The sequence below is a fragment of the Myotis myotis genome, unplaced genomic scaffold (genome assembly GCF_014108235.1).
Source record: "Myotis myotis isolate mMyoMyo1 unplaced genomic scaffold, mMyoMyo1.p scaffold_m19_p_29, whole genome shotgun sequence".
Taxonomy (NCBI): Eukaryota; Metazoa; Chordata; class Mammalia; order Chiroptera; family Vespertilionidae; genus Myotis; species Myotis myotis.
The window spans coordinates 2,731,212-2,746,486 of NW_023416334.1; the positions used below are offsets into that span (position 1 = coordinate 2,731,212).

The window sequence follows — 15,275 nt, forward strand, 5'->3', positions numbered from 1 at the left end:
AAGCTAACCTACTGGTTGGAGCATCTGCCCCCTGGTGGTCAGTGCACATCATAGCGACTGGTCGACTGCCCCCTGCTGGTCAGTGCACACCATAACGAGCGGTTGAGTGGCCTTAGAATATCATTAGCATATTACGCTTTATTGGTTGAACGGCTGACCGGTCAACCAGACACTTAGCATATTAAGCTTTTATTATATAGGATAAGTATTATATAAATTAAGATAAGGATTTGACTATATCCAGAATAAAAGCTTACTTAAGTTGATCAAGAAGCTTGTACTTTGTTTTATTTTTTATTTTTGCTCTTTGAGGAAATGGTTATTTTATATTCAGGGTCATTGTCTATATTAGAATTAAATTTAATTGCAAGTGAAAAAAAACTCCAAATAATAATGGCTTAAACAAGACCCAAGTTTATTTTTCATATAAGGGTGTTGGTGGATGGTCCAGGCTCGGTGGTGTGTGGGCTCAGGCTCCTGGTGATTTCTGAGTCCGCTGTGTGAGACCCTGACCTCATGGTCCCAAACCTGGCATTTGCATTTCAGGCAGCAGGATGATGGAAAGGGTGAGCACTGCCCAAAACTGCTTTATCCAGGTGGCCAGAACCTGGTCACCCAGACACATGCAGCTGCAAAAGAGGCTGGAGAATGTCCAACAAAAAGTCACAGTGCTGAGGAAGAAAAAGAAAATAAATACTGGGGTAGAACCAACCTCTTATTAGACATATGCAATAATTTGGGGGAAGTACTGCAAAATATCCTGAATATATGAGGCACACAAATAGGGAAAAACTAAAACAAATAAAACAAGAAAAAACGAAATGCCAAAAGAGGTGGTGAGACAAAAAGAAAAAAACAAAAAAACAAAACAAAGATATTGAACATCACTGTAGTCAGAGAAATGGAAATAAAAAAAACACCATTTTTCACCTATTCAAAGGAATGAGAACTCGCCCTGCTGGTCAGGGTGTAGAGAAACCCATGCATTGCTGGTGCTGTGAATGATCACAATCTTTTTGGAACGCAATTCAGAGTAGCTATTGAGATTGAAACTGTTCTTTTTATTATTTTTATTGTTGCCAGTATTACAGATGTACCCCCTTTGCCCACCTCCAACCACCCCCCTCTCCCCCACCCCACGCCTTTACCACATTATCTGTGTCCATGCATTATGCATATATGCATACAGTATATGTGTGTGTGTGTGTGTGTGTGTGTGTATGTGTGTGTGTGTTTTGTTTTTAGCATTTCAAGTGGAAGTACTTCTATTTCAAGGCACCATAATATGATGGTCTCTCTAAGAACACTTCTGCCTCCTTGTGTGAAAATCCAAAAAAAAAAACACCCCAAAAAGTCCTGCCTGGTGATCACAGCCACCCATCAACTTGGTTAACATGATTGTGTTCAACAGGGCATGGGTGGCGGGGGACCTGACACCACCATTAAAATCAGCAGCCTTGGAGCGGTCTAGACCCCCTGCGGAGGCCCCGAAAGGAAAGAGCCAGTGGGACCCTCAAAACCAAACATCCGTGTAAACGTGTCAGCATGGCGTCTCCCCCTCCTCCTCCTCCTCCCCCTCCTCCTCCTCCCTCCCCCTCCCCCTCCCCCTCCTCCTCCTCCCCCCCTCCTCACTTCTCCTCACTCTTCCCCCTACTCGCTCGTTCCCCTGGAGTGTGGATGTCAGCTTGTGTTGCAAAGGGGCTGCCAGTTTGTTGGATGTCTTTTTGAGACCCGCTGCCGGGGTGGGCACTGTTCACGTGCAGGGACAGGTCCTCCGGGGTGTGTGTGTGTGTGTGTGTGTGTGTGTGTGTCCCGGCGCAGCTTGTGGGCACACTGCTCTGCACCCCTGGACTCTCTCCAGGTGGGACTCCGAGCAGCCTCGCCGGGGAGGGCTTGGTTGCAGACGTCACACTTGCAGGGGCGAATGCCTGTGCGCTGCGGGCGTCCCTCTGCAGGTCACAGGTGTCCTTGCAGCCCTTATGCAGAAGGTGCACTGGTGCCCCTTCACCTGGTCGTGGCACTTGCGGTGCCGGTTGAGCATACGCTGGAGGCGGAAGCCCGTGCCACACAGGTCACAGCTGTGAACTGCCCCGTCGCTGCCTGTGCCTGGCGACCGAGCGCTGTTCGCCGCCAGGTGTCCACCGGGGTCCTCGGCATATCCAGGCTCCAGGGTTTCACGCTCAGGGTGCGCAGGGACTAGGTGCTCTGGTGCCTCCAGGCTGCCCCGCACCGCTGCTGCCGCCACCACTGCGGCAGTCCTGGGGGTGGGGGTCGCAGAGCAGACAGCCCAGGCCCACTGGGATGTGGGTATCTGCCCTTTCCTCGTCTGTCCGGGAGCTCACCCCAGCTGCGGACCGAGACCCCCGGGCTCCTCCGCTTTGCCAGGAAGACTTTGGGCATGGGGGGGCCCCCTCCGGGCCCCCTCCTCCCGGCTGCTCCCTGCTAGGGACGGCAGCGATGGCTGGGTCCCCGTTCTGGCTGCCAGAGCCCACCTTCCCGCCTAGCCGGCCCTCTCCCTCCGCTCCCTGCACCCCTGCTGCAGCGTGCCCCGGCCTGTCCAGTGTGTCTCCCTCTGCCATCTGTCAGTCTGTTCCATGTATCCATGCCTCTGGACCTTTTTTGTTCATCAGTTTATTTTGTTCATCAGATTCCACATATAAGTAAGATCATGTGATATTTGTCTTTCTCTGATTTATTTCCCTTTGCATAATGCTCTCCAGGTCCCTCCATGCTGTCTCAAAGGGTAAGAGATCCTTTTTTACTGCTGCATAGTATTCCATGGTGTAAATGTACCACAGCTGTTTTATCCACTTCTCTACTGATGGGTACTAGGCTATTTCCAGATCTTAGCCATTGTAAATACGAACATGGGGGAATATGGGGATGCATATATTCGTTCTGAATGGTGTTTCGGGTTTCTTAGGATATATTCATAGAAGTGGAATCTCTGGGTCAAATGGCAGATCCATTTTTAATTTTATGAGGAAACTCTATACTATTTTCCACAGTGGCTGACCTAGCCTGCCTTCCCACCAGCAGCGTATTAGGGTTCCCTTTTCTCCACATCCTCGCCAGCACTTGTTTGTTGACTTATTGGTAGTAGCCATTCTGGCTGTGAAGTGTAAAGTGATGCCTCATTATAGTTTTAAGTTGCATCTCTAATGATTAGTGATGTTGAGCATTTTTTCTTTTTTATTTATTTATTTATTTATTTATTTATTTATTTATTTATTTATTTTTCTTTTCTTTTTTTTTTTTTTTATTATTAGTTAAGGTATTACAAATGTGTCCTCATCCCCCCCATTAACCCCCAACCTCCCCCCCACACACACTCATGCTCCCATCCCCCTGTTGTCCATGTCCATTGGTATGGCTTATATACATGTATACAAGTCCTTCGGTTGATCTCTTCCCCTTACCCCCGCCCTCCCCTACTTTCCTTCTGGGGATTGATAGCCTGATTGCTGTTTCTCAGTCTTTGAGTCTGTCCCTTTTCATCAGTCTATGTTGTTCTCTATAATCCACAAATGAGTGAGATCATGTGGTATTTATCTTTCTCTGACTGGCTTATTTCACTTAGCATAATGCTCTCCAGATCCATCCATGCTGTTGCAAAAGGCAAGAGTTCCTTTTTTTTTTACCGCAGCATAGTATTCCATTGTGTATATGTACCACAGTTTTCTAATCCACTCATCTGCTGATGGGCACTTAGGCTGTTTCCAAATCTTAGCTATGGTGAATTGTGCTGCTATGAACATAGGGGTGCATATATCCTTTCTGATTGGCGTTTCTGGTTTCTTGGGATATATTCCTAGTAGTGGGATCACTGGGTGAGCATTTTTTCATATGTCTCTTGGCCTTCTGTATGTCTTCTTTGGAGAAGTGTCTATTTAGGTTCATTGTCCATTTTTTAATTGTATTGTCTTCCTGCTGTTGAGTTATATAAGTTCTTTATAAATTTTGGAGATTAACCCCTTATCAGATGTATCGATGGTGAATATGTTCTCTCATATAGTGGGTTTCCTTTTCATTTTGTTGATGGTTTCTTTTGCTGTACAGAAGCTTTTTAGTTTGATGTAGTCCCATTTGTTTACTTTTTCCTTTGTTCGCCTTGCCTCAGGACAGTGGTCGGCAAACCGCGGCTCGCGAGCCACATGCGGATCTTTGGCCCCTTGAGTGTGGCTCTTCCACAAAATACCACATGCGGGCGCGCACGTATAGCGCGATTGAAACTTCGTGGCCCATGAGAAGTCGGTTTTCAGCCTGGGCGAGTCTATTTTGAAGAAGTGGCGTTAGAAGAAGTGGGGGTGTCAATCATTCGGGCGACGGGAGACGCAGCGCCGGGGAGGCGCGCAGTTCATGCATGAGTTGAGTGAGCCAGTCAGTCAGCAGTCTGATTGTGCAGTGGTTAGTGCTAGTCGCATCCACAAATCGCGCTTGGGTGACAGAAGTACCTACTCGAAGCATAAAGTTACCTGTATTTTTCCAACCAGCTGCAAATCCTACAGGTATTTTTGTCATCAATTTAAGAATTGTAATTCTTTTGTGTTGGTGGCTTTATTATTATAAAATGAAACTTATCTGCTTAGAGGGGTTTAAATGCCTAACCTTGCTAAATAACTTCTCTCGCTTACTGTTTATTTCCTTCCTTAGCACTCATGACAACTGCAATTATTTTATGTGACTATTTATTTATTTGAGGTTGATCTTCCTCACTAGAATGTAAGTTCCAGAAGGATGTCATGTTATCTCCAGCCTTAGACACATAATAGGCATTCCATAAATATATTAGTGTATTGAACTCATGTTGTTAATACTAAGTACTCAATCCAAAATTATTAATTAAGTTAATAACAATGTGTACCTACCTATATAGTTTAAGTTTAAAAAATTTGGCTCTCAAAAGAAATTTCAATCGTTGTACTGTTGATATTTGGCTCTGTTGACTAATGAGTTTGCCGACCACTGCCCTAGGAGATGTGGCGGCAAAAATACTGCTATGTGAGATGTCTGGGATTTTACTGCCTGCTTTCTTCTAGAATTCTTATGGTTTCACGACTTACATTTAAATCTTTTATCCATTTTTAGCTTATTGTGGTGCACGGTATAAGTTGGTGGTCTAGTTTCACTTTTTTGCAAATAACCTGTCCAATTTTTCCAACACCATTTATTGAAGAGACTGTCTTTACTGCATTGTCCGCTCTTGCCTCCTTTGTCAACTATTAATGGTGTGGGTTGATTTTGGAGGTCTCTGCTCTGAGACCATGTTGGAGACGCCACACCACAGTGTCCAACCAGCAGCCCAGCTGAGCTCCTATCTGACAGTGTCGCCTGTCAGACATGTGAGTGAGCCAGGTGGCTGTCTGGCCCAGTCACGTCCTCAATTGACTGCAGCGCCAGCCATTCTTTGACTGTAACCACCTGAGAGCATCTAAGTGAGAACTGCCTGGCCAAGCCCTCCCCAAATTTATGATCTGCTAAGTAATAGGCAAAGTAAAATGGTTGTTTTAACCAATGAAGTTATGGGGAAGCTTGTCCTGAAATAATGGCAACTGGAATGTGAGGATTTAGTAAGTAGCATCTTGACTGTGATGATTTTCATTCTCATGTTAGAAGAGCCTTTATAGAGCCGATCCCAACTGCTTATTGCACACAGATAAGTGGTCTCATAAACAGCTGTTTACCTCTTTACAATCACAGTAGTCTTAAAGTTCAGTATCCCATTTTTCAATCAAAATTATAATTTAAGTATATATTATGCATAAGTATAATGCATGCTAAGCAGTATATATAATTTTAATTTTTGATGGTTGGCTAATATCCTCTGCTGGGTCTGAAGCCCTTTTTGTTTGTTTTAAACTGGTGTATGAGACATATGTTGTCGTATTACTGCTACACAATGTACTACTATATCAGGGAGCTCACTTCATCTTTGCTCAGAACACAATATGAATGCTTTGTGTTTGATGTTTGTGTCCAGCACCTACTTTCCTCTTCTTTCAGACATTCTCCTTGGATAAGTCACTCTTTTCCTGTTTTCAGTGGATCAGCATAGCCCCTTGACCTCAATAAGTCAGGGATGGTACAGGTGCAGTCAGAATGAAATGCAAGGAGACATTTGTTGGGGCTTCTGGGGGAGACTTCGTTCTCTCATTGGACTTGATGGTGAGGCCCAGAGCTGCCAGCGGCATCGTGCAGCCGTGAGGGCAGTTTACTGATGAAGGTGGCCTCTTGAGGAGGCTGAGCAGGAGACGGAGAGAAGCCACCCTACACATATTGCTGGTGAGCTGGACCGGAGGTTGGACACGCTCCTGGACTTGCAGTTAGGCAAGCCAAAAACTTCTTTTTATCGTTGCAAGCTTGAGTTGGGCTTTCTGTTGCAATGAAAAGATTCCTGATTCATAGTGACCACTTCTGCAGCATTTTTGAGATTCTGGGTAAATTTCAGAGGGACCTTGCTAAATCAAAGGATCTCCAGGCAATGCATCTGATGAATGACCCTGGGTCCTTTGAGGCCTAGTGGGAAGGATTAGGAATGTTTTGCTTAAAGAATAGAAAACCAAGGGAAACAAAGCTGCCTTCAGTTACTCAGATGTCGTGTGGAAGAAGCAATGAACTTGTTCTTTGTGGTTCCAGATTGTTTCAGAACTGGAACCACCTCGTACCATGTTAACAAAGGAAGAATCAGCCAGATATAAAGAAGGACTGTCCAGCTCTGAGAGCTGCTCAGCAGCGGAAGGGGCTGTCTGATGTGGGACCTTTCACTGACACTACTCAGTGGCAGCTGGAAGAGGAGAGTTTAGTAAATAGCAACAGAAACTGGATGCTATTGATACTACTGTGTGCAAGATTAGGCTAATGATTTCTCTGTTTCTTACAGTTTTGAAATAATAGAATTTTATGCTTCCTTAGGTATCAGAAGGCATATTTATTATGTGACCCTTGGAAAAATTGTGAAGTCTCAGACTCTCAGTTTCCTTATCTGTAAAATGAAGATAGCACTTTTCAAACTGATTTTTGTTAGCTTAGAATTAATGTGTACGAAAATGCTTTGAAAACCAAAGCACTACACAAATGTAAGCTTCTATTATCATTTCCTACATGTGAACTCTAGTTTAAAGAACATGGACAGCTCCTTAAAGTTCTTTCATGGGTGGTTTAAAAGAAAAAGTGATGTTAATCCAAATAGGATTTAGCATGCCCAGTCCACCTAATTTTCCAATCTCTTCCATTGTAAGTGCAGAGGAATTTAGTACCTTTTAATGGTAGAACTTGGAAGTTTCTTAGTGATCACTGTGAGACAGATCTATAACCGAGCCAAGCGTGTAATTTTAGGGAGTCAGAGCTAAATTGTGATCAATAGGTCATTCTAAGTTGCATCAAGCCTCACAAATCAGAAAGTCAGTCTTCTCCCATCTCTACTGAAAGGAAGGCTGCACATAGAGAGGCAAGTTTTTTAATTCACTAAAGCTCCACCACCCTCAGCTCCTCCTCCTCCTCCTCCTCCTCCTTTATTTATTTATTTTTTAAATAGTCACCCGAGGACATGTTTTTTTATTGATTTGAGGGAGAGGGAAAGAGAGAAAGAAGCATTGATATGAGATGTGAGAGTGAAACATTGATCATTGCCTTCCGTACCCGCCCCAACTGGAAGGGGGGCGGTTAACCCACAACCTGGGGATGTGCCCTGACCAGGAATCAAACCAGTGACTTTTTGCTACACAGGGCGACACTTCAACCAATTGAGCCACGCTGGCCAGGCCTCTTCCTCATTCTTTTAAAAAAATATATATTGTTATTGATTTCAGAAGGAAGGGAGACGGAGAAAGAGAGAGACACATCACTGAAGAGAGAGAATCATTGATTGGCTGCTTCCTGCACACCCCCTACTGGGGATTGAGCCTGCAACTCTGGCATGTGCCCTGACTGGAATCGAACTGTAACCTACTGGTTTATAGGTCGATGCTCAACCACTGAGCCACACTGGCTGGATTCTGGCTGGGCTCCTCCTTATTCTTAATGTTTGCTGCCTAGAGACTGTGGGAGTGCTGGCAAATTCCTATGCAGAGGGGCCAAGCTCTTGAGTTAGGAAATGAGGGCTTCATTTGGCCCACATAGTGGGCGAAGATGCTCGCCCAGGGTGCAGAGCGAATTCTGGGACCAAACTATTCCTCTCTCCACTTGAGTTTCAATGGAAATTACACGTCTCTGCCTGCTTTGCACTTTTCACATGGCACGCAGGGAGCTGCCCTTCCCGAGCCGTTTGCATTTTGGCTTCTGAAGTTGACTCACTGCAGCCAGCTGTGTGGGCCGCCTCCGTGAAGCTGGTCAGACCATAGCAGTGTCTCTCCTTCTAACACTGCTGTTTTGTCTTCTGCCATATCTCATCTTCACTCCACACAGAACGGTCACTGTGTCCTCCTCAGGCCAGAGCCCTTCTGCGTGTTAGGGGTCTTTTGTTCAGAAGTCCCTCAATTCAGGAGCACTGTTCATTTGGGAAAGAGGAGGATGCAGACTTACAAGTGTTTTAAACTCAAACCCAAGTAGCTGAGCGAGTGGAGTGTGAGCAAAATCAATTTGGCATTCTGCAAAAAAAAAGGTAAAATGAAAATGAGATAGAAAACAGTTATCCTGTTATGAAAACCATCTGTAAACATGGACCCTACTGTTTGCTTTTTAACATTTTTTTAAAGATTTTTTTTCTTCTTAATGATTTTTAGAGAGTGGGAAGGAGGGGAGGTGGGGAGAGAGAAAGAAACATCCATGTGAGAGCAAAACATTGATCAGCTGCCTCCTGTACCAGGGATTGAGCTTGTAACCAGGGCATGTGCCCTGACCGGGAGTCGAACCAGCAACCTTTTAGGTGCATGGGACAATGCCCAGTCAACTGAGTCACACCAGTAAGGGCTAGTGTTTGCTTTTAACAAAGGAAGCAAATGAATAGGCACTTTGGTTCGTTTGTATACGTAAGATTCTTTTGTGTTTTTTCCTCTGTTTGATTTGCGAAGAGAGTTTCCAGGAACTTTAATGTGAAATATGTATGGATCTCTAGAAAACAAACCCCCAAGGACAGCCCACTATGGGGAAAGTCACTTTATTCCACAGGCAAGGTGGGGCTCTGAGATTTGATAACAGACCTAGTTCCTTGTGGCACTGCTTCTGCTTGCTGTGTTGCCTCAAACTTTCCCTTCTTTATCTCATTTGTTCTAAGTCCAAAGGATCAGTGCTGCCTATAAAAGCAACAGATGGCCGATTACCTGCTTCCGCGCTACATCTGCAAGCATTCACATTTCTCAATTCCAATTATCCAAGTAGTATAGGCACAGGTTAAAAAATGAAATAGGACAAGGCCCTTGTGAAAGCCACTGCTGCTGCCTTCAACCTTGCTACTCCTAGTCCCGCTTCGCAAAGGTCACCACTTCATTATGCTTATTTTTTAGATAGACTTTGAGAGCAGTTTTTGTACAGCAAAATTGAGCAGGAAGCACAGACTTCTCATGTCCTCCCAGCTCTCCGCAGTCTCCCCCGCCATCAAAATTCCTCACCAGAGTAGTACATTTGTAGTTGATGAACCTGCGTTGACACATGATTACCCAGAGTCCACAGTTTACATCAGGGTTCACTCTTGGTGTTCTTGGGTTTGAACAAATATATAATGACATGTATCCGTCTGTTTGGTATCATACAGAATAGTTGTAAGTACCCTAAAAATCTATGCCCTGCTTGTTCATTCCTCCCTCCCCTCAAAGCCCTGGCAACCACTGATCTTTTCACTGTCTCTATAGTTTTGCCTTTTCTCCAGTGTCATATAGTAGTTGGAATCATGCAGTATTTACCTTTTCGGACTGGCTTCTTTCACTTAGTAATAGGCATTTGAGTATCTCTATGTTTTTTTCTTGGCTTGATAGCTCCTTTTTTTTTTTAAGTGCCAAATAATATTCCGTTGTCTGGATGTATTCACTCGCCTACTGAAGGACAGATCCCTTGGTTGCTTCCAACTTTTGATAGTTATGAATAAAGCTGCTATCAATATCCATGTGCAGGTTTTTGTGTGGATATAAGTTTCAACTCCTTTGGCTAAATGCCAAGGAGTGCAATTGTTGGATTATGACAAGAGTGTGTTTATTTTGTAAGAAACTGCCAATCTGTCTTCCCAAGTGGTTGCACCATTAGGCATTCTGATCAGCAGAGTATGAGAGTTCCTGTTGCTTCACATCCTCGCCAGCATTTGGTGCTGTCAGTGTTTGGGGTTTTAGCTATTCTAGTGGGTGTGCAGTGGCATCTCAGCATTGTTGTAGTTTGCAAATCCCTAATGACGTAGGATGTGGAGCACCTTTTTAAAAATATATATATTTTTATTGATTTCAGAGAGGAAGGAAGAGGGAGAGAGATAGAAACATCCATGATGAGAGAGAATCATGGATCGGCTGCCTCCTGCAAGTCCCCCACTGGGGATCAAGCTCACAACCCGGTCATGTGCCCTTGTCTGGAACCAATCCTGGGACCTTTCAGTTCGCAGGCTGATGTTCTGTCCACTGAGCCAAACCGGTGAGGGCTGGAGCACCTTTTCAAAGCCTTATTTGCCATCTGTATGTCCTCTTTTTTTTTTTAAAAAAATATTTTATTGATTTTTTACAGAGAGGAAGGGAGAGGAATAGAGAGTTAGAAACATCGATGAGAGAGAAACATCGATTCAGCTGGCCCTAGCACAATCCCTACTGGGTATGTGCCTGCAACCAAGGTACATGCCCTTGACCGGAATCAAACCTGGGACCCTTGAGTCCGCAGGCCGACGCTCTATCCACTGAGCCAAACCGGTTAGGGCTGTTTGTCCTCTTTGGTGAGGTGTCTGTTCAGCTATTTTGCCCAGTTAAAAACTTCTTTACTTTTCAGTTACATTTGACACTAAATATATTAGTTTCAGATGTACAACATAGTGGCTAGACATTTATATAACTTATAAAGGATCCCCTCCATAAGTCTAGTACCCACCTGCATTTTGCCCACTTTTAATCAGGTGGTTCATTTTCTTATGGTTGAGTTATTTGCATATTTTAGATAATAGTCTTTTTTCATATATGTCTTTTGCAAATGTTTTCTCCCAGTCTGTGACTTGTCTTCTCATTCTTCTGACATTGCTCTTTTTTATTTTCAAATTTAGACATTTTGTTGACTCCTGCTATGATAGATGAGGATTTAACTCCACCTTTTATTTACACCCTCCCAGTGTAATTTTATCACTGTTTTCAGTTCCTTCCTTGGCTACCTCTTTTATTGTAGTAATGTACTTTATCTTTTTTTCTTGTTTTGTCAACTGTATGTAGTATCTTTGACTCTCCATTTGTAAGATGAAGATGGATATTATTGTTACTACCCTTTCCACCAGCTTTCTCCACCTTGTCTTCTACCTCCAGTTTCTTTCATCTGTACTTTAACTTTTTTTGCTAGCAAGGATAATATCAAATATTCCATAAAATATCATGCATACTTTGTGTATAGGTCAATTTAAATAGTAATGTTATTGTCACTACAGAGGTATCCTTCCCTGCAGAGTGAGGTCATGTGTCATGATTCTGTTAACTTTCTTATGCAGCTTCTTGTTTTTATGAGGTTTCTGTTTTCCCCCCACTATTTTTATTTTATCTTCTTTTTTTTTTTCCATACTATTTATTCAAGGTGTTCTTCTGCCAAAGGAACTTCCCTATGAGGCACTTTGTCCGCTGAACAGCCTGGACGTGTGCTCCTCCTGACTTGCTCCCTGGGTATTATGATGAGACTTCCCCTGACTGTGTTCCTCTTAGAGAGTCACTGCTTCCTGGACCAGCCTCTTCCTCATGGTTTACTTTCTGGTTTTACAGGAGCACGTCCCCAAATAACTTCCTCAGAAAGGCTGTTGGCAGTTCAATGTTTTGCACTGTTACGTGTTTTAAAATGTATTTTCCACCTTGATGAGCGATTTATAGTTAAGTTGGGTATAGAATTCTAGATTGAAAATCATTTTCCCTCAGAACTTTGAAGGCCTTTGGTTTATTGCCTTCTAGAGCTCAATATTGCTAATGAATGATGATGGCCAGTCTCACTAATCAGTCCACAACCCTTCCCCAAACTTTTATTCATTCTTGATGTTCTGAAACTTTATTAAAGATGTATCCATCTCCATGAGGATCTTTTTCATTTGTTTGCTTAACATGAATTCTGAACTCATGGTCTTCAACTTTGGGGAATTTTCTTATGTCAGTTCTTTGATAATTTCATTCATTCTGTTTCCATTGGTCTGTATTTCTGGAATGTCTGTTAAGTGATTGTTTGATCTGCTGGATTGAACCTTTGTGTTTATCTTTTCTATTTCCATCTTGTTTTCTTTTGTTCTATAAAAAGTTTGCATCCCATCCCTTCTGTTGAATCTTTTAATTTGACAAACTTATTTAAAATGTTTGAAAGCTTTCCCTTGTATTATCTTTATTCTTTTTCATAGGACCCTTACCTTGTTTTAATAGATGTATATCACCTTGAATCTCAATCAGTGAGACCTTCATTGAGCACCCCGTATAAATCAGCCTCCAACCCTTCGCTGCCAGGCTCTCTGTTCTCCAGGACCTTTGCACATTCTGTTTACTTTTTCTTAGCCTTTCATTTTCCCTTTTATTTAGTTTGAAGTATTTGGGGGATAATTCATTTATGCTTATCAAGTACGTAGTTTGATATTCACATGTTGCTCAGAGAGGTCCACGGAAGAGTTAATTTGGGAGTCATCAGTATATAGGTGTTATTTAAGATTATTGAGTAGAATCACCAGGAAAATATTTGTAATAAGAGAAGAAAAATGCACAGGATGCAGGCCCGAGGAATTCTAATACGTAGCGAGAGGAGGAGGAACAAGCAAAGGAGATGGACAGAGGGTAGCTGCTGGGTTAAGAGAAAAACCAAGACGATGTGACATCAGAGGCATGTTTCCAAAGGAAGAAATTGTTCTAACCGCTGAGAAGATGAACAGTATCCATTGTATTGGACCACATGGGGGTCATTGATGACCTCACCAGGCAGTGCAAAGGGAGTGGGCAGGGGAGTGAGTGAGAGCAGAAGACATGAGGACAACCAGTGAACATAAGTCTTTGGAGGATTCTGCTATGAGGGGAAAGAGAGAAATCAGGTATTAGTTAGAGGAAGATGTGGATTCTAGGGTGTGTGTGTGTGTGTGTTTAATTGACGGGAATTAAGCTTGTTTAAGTGCCAGTCAGAATGATACAGTGGAAAGGGAATGATATTTCAACAAGTCATAAGTGTACTGGGGACATTGAGGACACTGGCTAGAGATAAATGGGTGTACTAGAGAGCGAAAAAAACCCCAAAGTTGAAAAAGGTTGAGTATGTTGATTAGAGATTATATATGACTTTGAAAGCCAAGGGAAGAAGTTTAACATTGGTGCAGCTGATGAGAATAAATATGTACAGGTTCTTGAACAGAAAAATGAATGAGTTATGTAAGGGATTTGACCAGAATATCTCAAAGGTGGGAGAGTGATTCAGAAATGTAGACAGAGGACCTAGACTAGATTTATCATGAAAGAAAAGGAAAAATATGGAATCATTTCCAAAAACAATTCGTAGGTTTTAGTAACAGACTGGTTAGTTGCAAAAAGGAAGGGGAAAGGGAGGTTTAAATATGTTTTAGGGTTCCTTGAATAGGGGAACCTAAAAAATGATTAGTGCCACTGTCAGACATAAATAAAAAGAATGAAGGGAAGAAGGAATGGATACTTAAAGTTAGCTGCCACTGAAAAGTTGAGAAGGCTGATGATTAAGGGGGGAAATTAGGTTTGACCATACAGAAATTGAAAAAAATTTATGCAGAGTGATAATGAAGAAATATCCTAATAGTTTAGACTCAGAATGAGCAAGTTCTCTTGTGTCTAGGAGACAAGGCAGCAATCGTGTGGTATGTGAAGATGGTGAATTTCATTTATATCTCCCACCGAGAAGTACTCTGTGAATTCTTGTTGAATAAATGAAGGATTGATAATTTATTTCAGAAAGTCACCCTTCATCAGTGCACTTTAGACAGAAGACCTACCAAAGAAAAACCTCAGTAGCTTATTCTTTGAGTAAGATGAGGACATTAAAAAGGGCCTGAAAATATTTTATTTCAATTCATAAAAATCACTATTTAAAAGTGTCACCTGTTTTATGGTTTAAACTAGAGGCCTGGTGCACGAAATTCATGCATGGTCTGGGTCCCTAGGCCTGGCTGGCGATCAGGGCTGATGGAGGCCTTCTGGCTGCCAGCTGGGGCCTTCCTTTCCTGGCTGTTGGCTGCCCGCCGGGGCCTTCCTTCATTCCATGCTGCCCCCTGGTGGTCAGTGCACATCATAGTGAGCAATCGGACTCCTGGTCTTCTGGTTGAACTCCCATGGGGACAATTTGCATATTAGCCATATATATATGATCATGCTATTGTTATTTTCGAATGTGCTTAATGGTCTCTGAAAAGATTTCTTTTTACCATACCTTCATCTCTCTGTATATTGTTATGGTAGGATTTTTCACTCCTGTTTTTTTTAAATTCATTGTATAAATGTAACTGTAAAATAAAGAAGCAGGAAAATTACTCAAAGTCCAACCTATTTAATACTCACCTGTTCTCAATATTATATGTTTCTTCCTAGGGTGTGTCTCTATGACTACATAGTTTGGTGCATCTGTGATTAACTGCACTATAATATAAATTTTTATTTGGCCTTTAAAAATGTAACATATCAAACAATTTTTTAACATAAATTATCATGTTGGGTGGAGCTTGCTTTTATTTTCACGTCTTGCACCAGACAGCCAGCCTCGGTAGGAATAAGTGCTGATCTGATATGAGGATGGGAAGGAGACAGAAATCCTGTTCCTTCGGCCCTGGGCTTCCCAACACTCTGCTGTCACTCTTGGAGTATTGTGTCAGTAGCGTGCCCAGTTTCAGGGCTCCGGATGTGTTCAGCAGTGAGGCTGCTGAACCCACAGTGCTTGAAAGAGACTTAGGGTAGAGCCCTGCTGATTGATTACATCATGAGCTGTAGCACTGCCACCGCTTTACTCTTACCCACCAGTGCCCATGACGAGGTGTGTCTGGGGGCAGAATTAGGCCCAAAATGGGGCAGTGAGCAGCCAGGTACCAACCTTAGTTTGGTCTGATGATGAATTTTAACAACTCTCTAAACTTTACCTCTGCTAATTGCAGTTTCTGAAATTATGTTTACAGAGATGGGAAAAATCTTTTAGAAAATCTAAAACAA

The 15,275-nt window shown here is 42.8% G+C and overlaps 1 protein-coding gene and 1 pseudogene across 16 annotated transcripts in view; one reads left to right on the forward strand and one right to left on the reverse strand.

Annotated features, from left to right (window-relative positions):
* SPECC1 (sperm antigen with calponin homology and coiled-coil domains 1) overlaps positions 1-15,275 on the forward strand; it is a 249,111-nt gene that overhangs the window by 125,234 nt on the left and 108,602 nt on the right. The window lies entirely within an intron of this gene.
* On the reverse strand, positions 1,468-2,400 carry LOC118649327 (annotated as a pseudogene).